Raw genomic sequence first — 16,519 nt, 5'->3', positions numbered from 1 at the left:
AAACGAAAGACACTAGAATGAAAATTTTAAAGCCTCCTGTTAGTGCTTCATCTACACGTTATAGCCCTGAATTTTCCAATGCCTATCTCTTTGCAAAAGAGAGATATCGGCAAGGAAAAGCTGTATTGTACCTTTGCATTTTTCTACCAAACGAAGGACACTAGAATGAAAATTTAAAAGCCTCCTGTTAGTGCTTCATCTACACGGTATAGCCCTGAATTTTCCAATGCCTAGCTCTTTGCAAAAGAGAGATATTGGCAAGGAAAAGCTGTATTGTACTTTTGCATTTTTCTCCCAAACGAAGGACACTAGAATGAAAATTTTAAAGCCTCCTGTTAGTGCTTCATCTACACGTTATAGCCCTGCATTTTCCAATGCCTATCTCTTTGCAAAAGAGAGATATCGGCAAGGAAAAGCAGCATAGTACCTTTGCATTTTTCTCCCAAACGAAAGACACTAGAATGAAAATTGTAAGCCTCCTGTTAGTGCTTCATCTACACGTTATAGCCCTGCATTTTCCAATGCCTAGCTCTTTGCAAAAGAGAGATATTGGCAAGGAAAAGCTGTATTGTACCTTTGCATTTTTCTCCCAAACGAAAGACACTAGAATAAAAATTTTAAAGCCTCCTGTTAGTGCTTCATCTACACGTTATAGCCCTGAATTTTCCAATGCTTATCTCTTTGCAAAAGAGAGATATCGGCAAGGAAAAGCAGCATTGTACTTTTGCATTTTTTTCCCAAACGAAAGACACTAGAATGAAAATTTTAAAGCCTCCTGTTAGTGCTTCATCTACACGTTATAGCCCTGAATTTTCCAATGCCTATCTCTTTGCAAAAGAGAGATATTGGCAAGGAAAAGCTGTATTGTACCTTTGCATTTTTCTCCCAAACGAAGGACACTAGAATGAAAATTTTAAAGCCTCCTATTAGTGCTTCATCTACACGTTATAGCCCTGAATTTTCCAATGCCTATTTCTTTGCAAAAGAGAGATATCGGCAAGGAAAAGCTGTATTGTACCTTTGCATTTTTCTCCCAAACGAAGGACACTAGAATGAAAATTTTAAAGCCTCCTATTAGTGCTTCATCTACACGTTATAGCCCTGAATTTTCCAATGCCTATCTCTTTGCAAAAGAGAGATATCGGCAAGGAAAAGCTGTATTGTACCTTTGCAGTTTTCTCCCAAACGAAAGACACTAGAATGAAAATTTTAAAGCCTCCTGTTAGTGCTTCATCTACACGTTATAGCCCTGAATTTTCCAATGCCTATCTCTTTGCAAAAGAGAGATATCGGCAAGGAAAAACTGTATTGTACCTTTGCATTTTTCTCCCAAACGAAAGACACTAGAATGAAAATTTTAAAGCCTCCTGTTAGTGCTTCATCTACACGTTATAGCCCTGAATTTTCCAATGCTTATCTCTTTGCAAAAGAGAGATATCGGCAAGGAAAAGCAGCATTGTACTTTTGCATTTTTCTCCCAAACGAAAGACACTAGAATGAAAATTTTAAAGCCTCCTGTTAGTGCTTCATCTACACGTTATAGCCCTGAATTTTCCAATGCCTAGCTCTTTGCAAAAGAAAGATATTGGCAAGGAAAAGCTGTATTGTACCTTTGCATTTTTCTCCCAAACGAAGGACACTAGATTGAAAATTTTAAAGCCTCCTATTAGTGCTTCATCTACACGTTATAGCCCTGAATTTTCCAATGCCTAGCTCTTTGCAAAAGAGAGATATCGGCAAGGAAAAGCTGTATTGTACCTTTGCAGTTTTCTCCCAAACGAAAGACACTAGAATGAAAATTTTAAAGCCTCCTGTTAGTGCTTCATCTACACGTTATAGCCCTGAATTTTCCAATGCCTATCTCTTTGCAAAAGAGAGATATCGGCAAGGAAAAACTGTATTGTACCTTTGCATTTTTCTCCCAAACAAAAGACACTAGAATGAAAATTTTAAAGCCTCCTGTTAGTGCTTCATCTACACGTTATAGCCCTGAATTTTCCAATGCCTATCTCTTTGCAAAAGAGAGATATCGGCAAGGAAAAGCTGTATTGTACCTTTGCATTTTTCTCCCAAACGAAGGACACTAGAATGAAAATTTAAAAGCCTCCTGTTTAGTGCTTCATCTACACGGTATAGCCCTGAATTTTCCAATGCCTAGCTCTTTGCAAAAGAGAGATATTGGCAAGGAAAAGCTGTATTGTACCTTTGCATTTTTCTCCCAAACGAAGGACACTAGAATGAAAATTTTAAAGCCTCCTGTTAGTGCTTCATCTACACGTTATAGCCCTGAATTTTCCAATGCCTATCTCTTTGCAAAAGAGAGATATCGGCAAGGAAAAACTGTATTGTACCTTTGCATTTTTCTCCCAAACGAAAGACACTAGAATGAAAATTTTAAAGCCTCCTGTTAGTGCTTCATCTACACGTTATAGCCCTGAATTTTCCAATGCCTAGCTCTTTGCAAAAGAGAGATATTGGCAAGGAAAAGCTGTATTGTACCTTTGCATTTTTCTCCCAAACTAAAGACACTAGAATGAAAATTTTAAAGCCTACTGTTAGTGCTTCATCTACACGTTATAGCCCTGAATTTTCCAATGCCTAGCTCTTTGCAAAAGAGAGATATCGGCAAGGAAAAGCTGTATTGTACCTTTGCATTTTTCTCCCAAACGAAAGACACTAGAATGAAAATTTTAAAGCCTCCTGTTAGTGCTTCATCTACACGTTATAGCCCTGAATTTTCCAATGCCTATTTCTTTGCAAAAGAGAGATATCGGCAAGGAAAAGCTTTATTGTACCTTTGCATTTTTCTCCCAAACGAAGGACACTAGAATGAAAATTTTAAAGCCTCCTGTTAGTGCTTCATCTACACGTTATAGCCCTGAATTTTCCAATGCCTATCTCTTTGCAAAAGAGAGATATCGGCAAGGAAAAGCTGTATTGTACCTTTGCATTTTTCTACCAAACGAAGGACACTAGAATGAAAATTTAAAAGCCTCCTGTTAGTGCTTCATCTACACGGTATAGCCCTGAATTTTCCAATGCCTAGCTCTTTGCAAAAGAGAGATATTGGCAAGGAAAAGCTGTATTGTACTTTTGCATTTTTCTCCCAAACGAAGGACACTAGAATGAAAATTTTAAAGCCTCCTGTTAGTGCTTCATCTACGCGTTATAGCCCTGCATTTTCCAATGCCTATCTCTTTGCAAAAGAGAGATATCGGCAAGGAAAAGCAGCATTGTACCTTTGCATTTTTCTCCCAAACGAAAGACACTAGAATGAAAATTGTAAAGCCTCCTGTTAGTGCTTCATCTACACGTTATAGCCCTGCATTTTCCAATACCTAGCTCTTTGCAAAAGAGAGATATTGGCAAGGAAAAGCTGTATTGTACCTTTGCATTTTTCTCCCAAACGAAAGACACTAGAATGAAAATTTTAAAGCCTCCTGTTAGTGCTTCATCTACACGTTATAGCCCTGAATTTTCCAATGCTTATCTCTTTGCAAAAGAGAGATATCGGCAAGGAAAAGCAGCATTGTACTTTTGCATTTTTTTCCCAAACGAAAGACACTAGAATGAAAATTTTAAAGCCTCCTGTTAGTGCTTCATCTACACGTTATAGCCCTGAATTTTCCAATGCCTAGCTCTTTGCAAAAGAGAGATATTGGCAAGGAAAAGCTGTATTGTACCTTTGCATTTTTCTCCCAAACGAAGGACACTAGATTGAAAATTTTTAAGCCTCCTATTAGTGCTTCATCTACACGTTATAGCCCTGAATTTTCCAATGCCTAGCTCTTTGCAAAAGAGAGATATCGGCAAGGAAAAGCGGTATTGTACCTTTGCATTTTTCTCCCAAACGAAAGACACTAGAATGAAAATTTTAAAGCCTCCTGTTAGTGCTTCATCTACACGTTATAGCCCTGAATTTTCCAATGCTTATCTCTTTGCAAAAGAGAGATATCGGCAAGGAAAAGCAGCATTGTACTTTTGCATTTTTTTCCCAAACGAAAGACACTAGAATGAAAATTTTAAAGCCTCCTGTTAGTGCTTCATCTACACGTTATAGCCCTGAATTTTCCAATGCCTAGCTCTTTGCAAAAGAGAGATATTGGCAAGGAAAAGCTGTATTGTACCTTTGCATTTTTCTCCCAAACGAAGGACACTAGAATAAAAATTTTAAAGCCTCCTATTAGTGCTTCATCTACACGTTATAGCCCTGAATTTTCCAATGCCTAGCTCTTTGCAAAAGAGAGATATCGGCAAGGAAAAGCGGTATTGTACCTTTGCATTTTTCTCCCAAACGAAAGACACTAGAATGAAAATTTTAAAGCCTCCTGTTAGTGCTTCATCTACACGTTATAGCCCTGAATTTTCCAATGCTTATCTCTTTGCAAAAGAGAGATATCGGCAAGGAAAAGCAGCATTGTACTTTTGCATTTTTCTCCCAAACGAAAGACACTAGAATGAAAATTGTAAAGCCTCCTGTTAGTGCTTCATCTACACGTTATAGCCCTGCATTTTCCAATACCTAGCTCTTTGCAAAAGAGAGATATTGGCAAGGAAAAGCTGTATTGTACCTTTGCATTTTTCTCCCAAACGAAAGACACTAGAATGAAAATTTTAAAGCCTCCTGTTAGTGCTTCATCTACACGTTATAGCCCTGAATTTTCCAATGCTTATCTCTTTGCAAAAGAGAGATATCGGCAAGGAAAAGCAGCATTGTACTTTTGCATTTTTTTCCCAAACGAAAGACACTAGAATGAAAATTTTAAAGCCTCCTGTTAGTGCTTCATCTACACGTTATAGCCCTGAATTTTCCAATGCCTAGCTCTTTGCAAAAGAGAGATATTGGCAAGGAAAAGCTGTATTGTACCTTTGCATTTTTCTCCCAAACGAAGGACACTAGATTGAAAATTTTTAAGCCTCCTATTAGTGCTTCATCTACACGTTATAGCCCTGAATTTTCCAATGCCTAGCTCTTTGCAAAAGAGAGATATCGGCAAGGAAAAGCGGTATTGTACCTTTGCATTTTTCTCCCAAACGAAAGACACTAGAATGAAAATTTTAAAGCCTCCTGTTAGTGCTTCATCTACACGTTATAGCCCTGAATTTTCCAATGCTTATCTCTTTGCAAAAGAGAGATATCGGCAAGGAAAAGCAGCATTGTACTTTTGCATTTTTTTCCCAAACGAAAGACACTAGAATGAAAATTTTAAAGCCTCCTGTTAGTGCTTCATCTACACGTTATAGCCCTGAATTTTCCAATGCCTAGCTCTTTGCAAAAGAGAGATATTGGCAAGGAAAAGCTGTATTGTACCTTTGCATTTTTCTCCCAAACGAAGGACACTAGAATAAAAATTTTAAAGCCTCCTATTAGTGCTTCATCTACACGTTATAGCCCTGAATTTTCCAATGCCTATTTCTTTGCAAAAGAGAGATATCGGCAAGGAAAAGCTGTATTGTACCTTTGCATTTTTCTCCCAAACGAAGGACACTAGAATGAAAATTTTAAAGCCTCCTATTAGTGCTTCATCTACACGTTATAGCCCTGAATTTTCCAATGCCTATCTCTTTGCAAAAGAGAGATATCGGCAAGGAAAAGCTGTATTGTACCTTTGCAGTTTTCTCCCAAACGAAAGACACTAGAATGAAAATTTTAAAGCCTCCTGTTAGTGCTTCATCTACACGTTATAGCCCTGAATTTTCCAATGCCTATCTCTTTGCAAAAGAGAGATATCGGCAAGGAAAAACTGTATTGTACCTTTGCATTTTTCTCCCAAACGAAAGACACTAGAATGAACATTTTAAAGCCTCCTGTTAGTGCTTCATCTACACGTTATAGCCCTGAATTTTCCAATGCTTATCTCTTTGCAAAAGAGAGATATCGGCAAGGAAAAGCAGCATTGTACTTTTGCATTTTTCTCCCAAACGAAAGACACTAGAATGAAAATTTTAAAGCCTCCTGTTAGTGCTTCATCTACACGTTATAGCCCTGAATTTTCCAATGCCTAGCTCTTTGCAAAAGAAAGATATTGGCAAGGAAAAGCTGTATTGTACCTTTGCATTTTTCTCCCAAACGAAGGACACTAGATTGAAAATTTTAAAGCCTCCTATTAGTGCTTCATCTACACGTTATAGCCCTGAATTTTCCAATGCCTAGCTCTTTGCAAAAGAGAGATATCGGCAAGGAAAAGCTGTATTGTACCTTTGCAGTTTTCTCCCAAACGAAAGACACTAGAATGAAAATTTTAAAGCCTCCTGTTAGTGCTTCATCTACACGTTATAGCCCTGAATTTTCCAATGCCTATCTCTTTGCAAAAGAGAGATATCGGCAAGGAAAAACTGTATTGTACCTTTGCATTTTTCTCCCAAACAAAAGACACTAGAATGAAAATTTTAAAGCCTCCTGTTAGTGCTTCATCTACACGTTATAGCCCTGAATTTTCCAATGCCTATCTCTTTGCAAAAGAGAGATATCGGCAAGGAAAAGCTGTATTGTACCTTTGCATTTTTCTCCCAAACGAAGGACACTAGAATGAAAATTTAAAAGCCTCCTGTTTAGTGCTTCATCTACACGGTATAGCCCTGAATTTTCCAATGCCTAGCTCTTTGCAAAAGAGAGATATTGGCAAGGAAAAGCTGTATTGTACCTTTGCATTTTTCTCCCAAACGAAGGACACTAGAATGAAAATTTTAAAGCCTCCTGTTAGTGCTTCATCTACACGTTATAGCCCTGAATTTTCCAATGCCTATCTCTTTGCAAAAGAGAGATATCGGCAAGGAAAAACTGTATTGTACCTTTGCATTTTTCTCCCAAACGAAAGACACTAGAATGAAAATTTTAAAGCCTCCTGTTAGTGCTTCATCTACACGTTATAGCCCTGAATTTTCCAATGCCTAGCTCTTTGCAAAAGAGAGATATTGGCAAGGAAAAGCTGTATTGTACCTTTGCATTTTTCTCCCAAACTAAAGACACTAGAATGAAAATTTTAAAGCCTACTGTTAGTGCTTCATCTACACGTTATAGCCCTGAATTTTCCAATGCCTAGCTCTTTGCAAAAGAGAGATATCGGCAAGGAAAAGCTGTATTGTACCTTTGCATTTTTCTCCCAAACGAAAGACACTAGAATGAAAATTTTAAAGCCTCCTGTTAGTGCTTCATCTACACGTTATAGCCCTGAATTTTCCAATGCCTATTTCTTTGCAAAAGAGAGATATCGGCAAGGAAAAGCTTTATTGTACCTTTGCATTTTTCTCCCAAACGAAGGACACTAGAATGAAAATTTTAAAGCCTCCTATTAGTGCTTCATCTACACGTTATAGCCCTGAATTTTCCAATGCCTATTTCTTTGCAAAAGAGAGATATCGGCAAGGAAAAGCTGTATTGTACCTTTGCATTTTTCTCCCAAACGAAGGACACTAGAATGAAAATTTTAAAGCCTCCTGTTAGTGCTTCATCTACACGTTATAGCCCAGAATTTTCCAATGCCTATCTCTTTGCAAAAGAGAGATATCGGCAAGGAAAAGCTGTATTGTACCTTTGCATTTTTCTCCCAAACGAAAGACACTAGAATGAAAATTTTAAAGCCTCCTGTTAGTGCTTCATCTACACGTTATAGCCCTGAATTTTCCAATGCCTATCTCTTTGCAAAAGAGAGATATCGGCAAGGAAAAGCTGTATTGTACCTTTGCATTTTTCTACCAAACGAAGGACACTAGAATGAAAATTTAAAAGCCTCCTGTTAGTGCTTCATCTACACGGTATAGCCCTGAATTTTCCAATGCCTAGCTCTTTGCAAAAGAGAGATATTGGCAAGGAAAAGCTGTATTGTACTTTTGCATTTTTCTCCCAAACGAAGGACACTAGAATGAAAATTTTAAAGCCTCCTGTTAGTGCTTCATCTACACGTTATAGCCCTGAATTTTCCAATGCCTAGCTCTTTGCAAAAGAGAGATATTGGCAAGGAAAAGCTGTATTGTACCTTTGCATTTTTCTCCCAAACGAAGGACACTAGATTGAAAATTTTTAAGCCTCCTATTAGTGCTTCATCTACACGTTATAGCCCTGAATTTTCCAATGCCTAGCTCTTTGCAAAAGAGAGATATCGGCAAGGAAAAGCGGTATTGTACCTTTGCATTTTTCTCCCAAACGAAATACAATAGAATGAAAATTTTAAAGCCTCCTGTTAGTGCTTCATCTACACGTTATAGCCCTGAATTTTCCAATGCCTATCTCTTTGCAAAAGAGAGATATCGGCAAGGAAAAGCTGTATTGTACCTTTGCATTTTTCTCCCAAACGAAGGACACTAGAATGAAAATTTTAAAGCCTCCTATTAGTGCTTCATCTACACGTTATAGCCCTGAATTTTCCAATGCCTATCTCTTTGCAAAAGAGAGCTATCGGCAAGGAAAAGCTGTATTGTACCTTTGCAGTTTTCTCCCAAACGAAGGACACTAGAATGAAAATTTTAAAGCCCCCTGTTAGTGCTTCATCTACACGTTATAGCCCTGAATTTTCCAATGCCTATCTCTTTGCAAAAGAGAGATATCGGCAAGGAAAAGATGTATTGTACCTTTGCATTTTTCTCCCAAACGAAAGACACTAGAATGAAAATTTTAAAGCCTCCTGTTAGTGCTTCATCTACACGTTATAGCCCTGAATTTTCCAATGCCTATCTCTTTGCAAAAGAGAGATATCGGCAAGGAAAAGCTGTATTGTACCTTTGCATTTTTCTCCCAAACGAAAGACACTAGAATGAAAATTTTAAAGCCTCCTATTAGTGCTTCATCTACACGTTATAGCCCTGCATTTTCCAATGCCTATCTCTTTGCAAAAGAGAGATATTGGCAAGGAAAAGCTGTATTGTACCTTTGCATTTTTCTCCCAAACGAAAGACACTAGAATGAAAATTTTAAAGCCTCCTGTTAGTGCTTCATCTACACGTTATAGCCCTGAATTTTCCAATGCTTATCTCTTTGCAAAAGAGAGATATTGGCAAGGAAAAGCAGCATTGTACTTTTGCATTTTTCTCCCAAACGAAAGACACTAGAATGAAAATTTTAAAGCCTCCTGTTAGTGCTTCATCTACACGTTATAGCCCTGAATTTTCCAATGCCTAGCTCTTTGCAAAAGAGAGATATTGGCAAGGAAAAGCTGTATTGTACCTTTGCATTTTTCTCCCAAACGAAGGACACTAGATTGAAAATTTTTAAGCCTCCTATTAGTGCTTCATCTACACGTTATAGCCCTGAATTTTCCAATGCCTAGCTCTTTGCAAAAGAGAGATATCGGCAAGGAAAAGCGGTATTGTACCTTTGCATTTTTCTCCCAAACGAAAGACACTAGAATGAAAATTTTAAAGCCTCCTGTTAGTGCTTCATCTACACGTTATAGCCCTGAATTTTCCAATGCTTATCTCTTTGCAAAAGAGAGATATCGGCAAGGAAAAGCAGCATTGTACTTTTGCATTTTTTTCCCAAACGAAAGACACTAGAATGAAAATTTTAAAGCCTCCTGTTAGTGCTTCATCTACACGTTATAGCCCTGAATTTTCCAATGCCTAGCTCTTTGCAAAAGAGAGATATTGGCAAGGAAAAGCTGTATTGTACCTTTGCATTTTTCTCCCAAACGAAGGACACTAGAATAAAAATTTTAAAGCCTCCTATTAGTGCTTCATCTACACGTTATAGCCCTGAATTTTCCAATGCCTAGCTCTTTGCAAAAGAGAGATATCGGCAAGGAAAAGCGGTATTGTACCTTTGCATTTTTCTCCCAAACGAAAGACACTAGAATGAAAATTTTAAAGCCTCCTGTTAGTGCTTCATCTACACGTTATAGCCCTGAATTTTCCAATGCTTATCTCTTTGCAAAAGAGAGATATCGGCAAGGAAAAGCAGCATTGTACTTTTGCATTTTTCTCCCAAACGAAAGACACTAGAATGAAAATTGTAAAGCCTCCTGTTAGTGCTTCATCTACACGTTATAGCCCTGCATTTTCCAATACCTAGCTCTTTGCAAAAGAGAGATATTGGCAAGGAAAAGCTGTATTGTACCTTTGCATTTTTCTCCCAAACGAAAGACACTAGAATGAAAATTTTAAAGCCTCCTGTTAGTGCTTCATCTACACGTTATAGCCCTGAATTTTCCAATGCTTATCTCTTTGCAAAAGAGAGATATCGGCAAGGAAAAGCAGCATTGTACTTTTGCATTTTTTTCCCAAACGAAAGACACTAGAATGAAAATTTTAAAGCCTCCTGTTAGTGCTTCATCTACACGTTATAGCCCTGAATTTTCCAATGCCTAGCTCTTTGCAAAAGAGAGATATTGGCAAGGAAAAGCTGTATTGTACCTTTGCATTTTTCTCCCAAACGAAGGACACTAGATTGAAAATTTTTAAGCCTCCTATTAGTGCTTCATCTACACGTTATAGCCCTGAATTTTCCAATGCCTAGCTCTTTGCAAAAGAGAGATATCGGCAAGGAAAAGCGGTATTGTACCTTTGCATTTTTCTCCCAAACGAAAGACACTAGAATGAAAATTTTAAAGCCTCCTGTTAGTGCTTCATCTACACGTTATAGCCCTGAATTTTCCAATGCTTATCTCTTTGCAAAAGAGAGATATCGGCAAGGAAAAGCAGCATTGTACTTTTGCATTTTTTTCCCAAACGAAAGACACTAGAATGAAAATTTTAAAGCCTCCTGTTAGTGCTTCATCTACACGTTATAGCCCTGAATTTTCCAATGCCTAGCTCTTTGCAAAAGAGAGATATTGGCAAGGAAAAGCTGTATTGTACCTTTGCATTTTTCTCCCAAACGAAGGACACTAGAATAAAAATTTTAAAGCCTCCTATTAGTGCTTCATCTACACGTTATAGCCCTGAATTTTCCAATGCCTATTTCTTTGCAAAAGAGAGATATCGGCAAGGAAAAGCTGTATTGTACCTTTGCATTTTTCTCCCAAACGAAGGACACTAGAATGAAAATTTTAAAGCCTCCTATTAGTGCTTCATCTACACGTTATAGCCCTGAATTTTCCAATGCCTATCTCTTTGCAAAAGAGAGATATCGGCAAGGAAAAGCTGTATTGTACCTTTGCAGTTTTCTCCCAAACGAAAGACACTAGAATGAAAATTTTAAAGCCTCCTGTTAGTGCTTCATCTACACGTTATAGCCCTGAATTTTCCAATGCCTATCTCTTTGCAAAAGAGAGATATCGGCAAGGAAAAACTGTATTGTACCTTTGCATTTTTCTCCCAAACGAAAGACACTAGAATGAACATTTTAAAGCCTCCTGTTAGTGCTTCATCTACACGTTATAGCCCTGAATTTTCCAATGCTTATCTCTTTGCAAAAGAGAGATATCGGCAAGGAAAAGCAGCATTGTACTTTTGCATTTTTCTCCCAAACGAAAGACACTAGAATGAAAATTTTAAAGCCTCCTGTTAGTGCTTCATCTACACGTTATAGCCCTGAATTTTCCAATGCCTAGCTCTTTGCAAAAGAAAGATATTGGCAAGGAAAAGCTGTATTGTACCTTTGCATTTTTCTCCCAAACGAAGGACACTAGATTGAAAATTTTAAAGCCTCCTATTAGTGCTTCATCTACACGTTATAGCCCTGAATTTTCCAATGCCTAGCTCTTTGCAAAAGAGAGATATCGGCAAGGAAAAGCTGTATTGTACCTTTGCAGTTTTCTCCCAAACGAAAGACACTAGAATGAAAATTTTAAAGCCTCCTGTTAGTGCTTCATCTACACGTTATAGCCCTGAATTTTCCAATGCCTATCTCTTTGCAAAAGAGAGATATCGGCAAGGAAAAACTGTATTGTACCTTTGCATTTTTCTCCCAAACAAAAGACACTAGAATGAAAATTTTAAAGCCTCCTGTTAGTGCTTCATCTACACGTTATAGCCCTGAATTTTCCAATGCCTATCTCTTTGCAAAAGAGAGATATCGGCAAGGAAAAGCTGTATTGTACCTTTGCATTTTTCTCCCAAACGAAGGACACTAGAATGAAAATTTAAAAGCCTCCTGTTTAGTGCTTCATCTACACGGTATAGCCCTGAATTTTCCAATGCCTAGCTCTTTGCAAAAGAGAGATATTGGCAAGGAAAAGCTGTATTGTACCTTTGCATTTTTCTCCCAAACGAAGGACACTAGAATGAAAATTTTAAAGCCTCCTGTTAGTGCTTCATCTACACGTTATAGCCCTGAATTTTCCAATGCCTATCTCTTTGCAAAAGAGAGATATCGGCAAGGAAAAACTGTATTGTACCTTTGCATTTTTCTCCCAAACGAAAGACACTAGAATGAAAATTTTAAAGCCTCCTGTTAGTGCTTCATCTACACGTTATAGCCCTGAATTTTCCAATGCCTAGCTCTTTGCAAAAGAGAGATATTGGCAAGGAAAAGCTGTATTGTACCTTTGCATTTTTCTCCCAAACTAAAGACACTAGAATGAAAATTTTAAAGCCTACTGTTAGTGCTTCATCTACACGTTATAGCCCTGAATTTTCCAATGCCTAGCTCTTTGCAAAAGAGAGATATCGGCAAGGAAAAGCTGTATTGTACCTTTGCATTTTTCTCCCAAACGAAAGACACTAGAATGAAAATTTTAAAGCCTCCTGTTAGTGCTTCATCTACACGTTATAGCCCTGAATTTTCCAATGCCTATTTCTTTGCAAAAGAGAGATATCGGCAAGGAAAAGCTTTATTGTACCTTTGCATTTTTCTCCCAAACGAAGGACACTAGAATGAAAATTTTAAAGCCTCCTATTAGTGCTTCATCTACACGTTATAGCCCTGAATTTTCCAATGCCTATTTCTTTGCAAAAGAGAGATATCGGCAAGGAAAAGCTGTATTGTACCTTTGCATTTTTCTCCCAAACGAAGGACACTAGAATGAAAATTTTAAAGCCTCCTGTTAGTGCTTCATCTACACGTTATAGCCCAGAATTTTCCAATGCCTATCTCTTTGCAAAAGAGAGATATCGGCAAGGAAAAGCTGTATTGTACCTTTGCATTTTTCTCCCAAACGAAAGACACTAGAATGAAAATTTTAAAGCCTCCTGTTAGTGCTTCATCTACACGTTATAGCCCTGAATTTTCCAATGCCTATCTCTTTGCAAAAGAGAGATATCGGCAAGGAAAAGCTGTATTGTACCTTTGCATTTTTCTACCAAACGAAGGACACTAGAATGAAAATTTAAAAGCCTCCTGTTAGTGCTTCATCTACACGGTATAGCCCTGAATTTTCCAATGCCTAGCTCTTTGCAAAAGAGAGATATTGGCAAGGAAAAGCTGTATTGTACTTTTGCATTTTTCTCCCAAACGAAGGACACTAGAATGAAAATTTTAAAGCCTCCTGTTAGTGCTTCATCTACACGTTATAGCCCTGAATTTTCCAATGCCTAGCTCTTTGCAAAAGAGAGATATTGGCAAGGAAAAGCTGTATTGTACCTTTGCATTTTTCTCCCAAACGAAGGACACTAGATTGAAAATTTTTAAGCCTCCTATTAGTGCTTCATCTACACGTTATAGCCCTGAATTTTCCAATGCCTAGCTCTTTGCAAAAGAGAGATATCGGCAAGGAAAAGCGGTATTGTACCTTTGCATTTTTCTCCCAAACGAAATACAATAGAATGAAAATTTTAAAGCCTCCTGTTAGTGCTTCATCTACACGTTATAGCCCTGAATTTTCCAATGCCTATCTCTTTGCAAAAGAGAGATATCGGCAAGGAAAAGCTGTATTGTACCTTTGCATTTTTCTCCCAAACGAAGGACACTAGAATGAAAATTTTAAAGCCTCCTATTAGTGCTTCATCTACACGTTATAGCCCTGAATTTTCCAATGCCTATCTCTTTGCAAAAGAGAGCTATCGGCAAGGAAAAGCTGTATTGTACCTTTGCAGTTTTCTCCCAAACGAAGGACACTAGAATGAAAATTTTAAAGCCCCCTGTTAGTGCTTCATCTACACGTTATAGCCCTGAATTTTCCAATGCCTATCTCTTTGCAAAAGAGAGATATCGGCAAGGAAAAGATGTATTGTACCTTTGCATTTTTCTCCCAAACGAAAGACACTAGAATGAAAATTTTAAAGCCTCCTGTTAGTGCTTCATCTACACGTTATAGCCCTGAATTTTCCAATGCCTATCTCTTTGCAAAAGAGAGATATCGGCAAGGAAAAGCTGTATTGTACCTTTGCATTTTTCTCCCAAACGAAAGACACTAGAATGAAAATTTTAAAGCCTCCTATTAGTGCTTCATCTACACGTTATAGCCCTGCATTTTCCAATGCCTATCTCTTTGCAAAAGAGAGATATTGGCAAGGAAAAGCTGTATTGTACCTTTGCATTTTTCTCCCAAACGAAAGACACTAGAATGAAAATTTTAAAGCCTCCTGTTAGTGCTTCATCTACACGTTATAGCCCTGAATTTTCCAATGCTTATCTCTTTGCAAAAGAGAGATATTGGCAAGGAAAAGCAGCATTGTACTTTTGCATTTTTCTCCCAAACGAAAGACACTAGAATGAAAATTTTAAAGCCTCCTGTTAGTGCTTCATCTACACGTTATAGCCCTGAATTTTCCAATGCCTAGCTCTTTGCAAAAGAGAGATATTGGCAAGGAAAAGCTGTATTGTACCTTTGCATTTTTCTCCCAAACGAAGGACACTAGATTGAACATTTTAAAGCCTCCTATTAGTGCTTCATCTACACGTTATAGCCCTGAATTTTCCAATGCCTAGCTCTTTGCAAAAGAGAGATATCGGCAAGGAAAAGCGGTATTGTACCTTTGCATTTTTCTCCCAAACGAAATACACTAGAATGAAAATTTTAAAGCCTCCTGTTAGTGCTTCATCTACACGTTATAGCCCTGAATTTTCCAATGCCTATCTCTTTGCAAAAGAGAGATATCGGCAAGGAAAAGCTGTATTGTACCTTTGCATTTTTCTCCCAAACGAAGGACACTAGAATGAAAATTTTAAAGCCTCCTATTAGTGCTTCATCTACACGTTATAGCCCTGAATTTACCAATGCCTATCTCTTTGCAAAAGAGAGATATCGGCAAGGAAAAGCTGTATTGTACCTTTGCAGTTTTCTCCCAAACGAAGGACACTAGAATGAAAATTTTAAAGCCTCCTGTTAGTGCTTCATCTACACGTTATAGCCCTGAATTTTCCAATGCCTATCTCTTTGCAAAAGAGAGATATCGGCAAGGAAAAGCTGTATTGTACCTTTGCATTTTTCTCCCAAACGAAGGACACTAGAATGAAAATTTTTAAGCCTCCTGTTAGTGCTTCATCTACACGTTATAGCCCTGAATTTTCCAATGCCTAGCTCTTTGCAAAAGAGAGATATTGGCAAGGAAAAGCTGTATTGTACCTTTGCATTTTTCTCCCAAACGAAGGACACTAGATTGAACATTTTAAAGCCTCCTATTAGTGCTTCATCTACACGTTATAGCCCTGAATTTTCCAATGCCTAGCTCTTTGCAAAAGAGAGATATCGGCAAGGAAAAGCGGTATTGTACCTTTGCATTTTTCTCCCAAACGAAATACACTAGAATGAAAATTTTAAAGCCTCCTGTTAGTGCTTCATCTACACGTTATAGCCCTGAATTTTCCAATGCCTATCTCTTTGCAAAAGAGAGATATCGGCAAGGAAAAGCTGTATTGTACCTTTGCATTTTTCTCCCAAACGAAGGACACTAGAATGAAAATTTTAAAGCCTCCTATTAGTGCTTCATCTACACGTTATAGCCCTGAATTTACCAATGCCTATCTCTTTGCAAAAGAGAGATATCGGCAAGGAAAAGCTGTATTGTACCTTTGCAGTTTTCTCCCAAACGAAGGACACTAGAATGAAAATTTTAAAGCCTCCTGTTAGTGCTTCATCTACACGTTATAGCCCTGAATTTTCCAATGCCTATCTCTTTGCAAAAGAGAGATATCGGCAAGGAAAAGCTGTATTGTACCTTTGCATTTTTCTCCCAAACGAAGGACACTAGAATGAAAATTTTAAAGCCTCCTATTAGTGCTTCATCTACACGTTATAGCCCTGAATTTACCAATGCCTATCTCTTTGCAAAAGAGAGATATCGGCAAGGAAAAGCTGTATTGTACCTTTGCAGTTTTCTCCCAAACGAAGGACACTAGAATGAAAATTTTAAAGCCTCCTGTTAGTGCTTCATCTACACGTTATAGCCCTGAATTTTCCAATGCCTATCTCTTTGCAAAAGAGAGATATCGGCAAGGAAAAGCTGTATTGTACCTTTGCATTTTTCTCCCAAACGAAGGACACTAGAATGAAAATTTTTAAGCCTCCTGTTAGTGCTTCATCTACACGTTATAGCCCTGAATTTTCCAATGCCTATCTCTTTGCAAAAGAGAGATATCGGCAAGGAAAAGCTGTATTGTACCTTTGCATTTTTCTCCCAAACGAAAGACACTAGAATGAAAATTTTAAAGCCTCCTGTTAGTGCTTCATCTACACGTTATAGCCCTGAATTTTCCAATGCCTATCTC

Source organism: Pseudophryne corroboree, unplaced genomic scaffold (assembly GCF_028390025.1).
Source record: "Pseudophryne corroboree isolate aPseCor3 unplaced genomic scaffold, aPseCor3.hap2 scaffold_337, whole genome shotgun sequence".
Lineage (NCBI taxonomy): Eukaryota > Metazoa > Chordata > Amphibia > Anura > Myobatrachidae > Pseudophryne > Pseudophryne corroboree.
Note: the sequence above shows the minus strand (reverse complement) of the source record.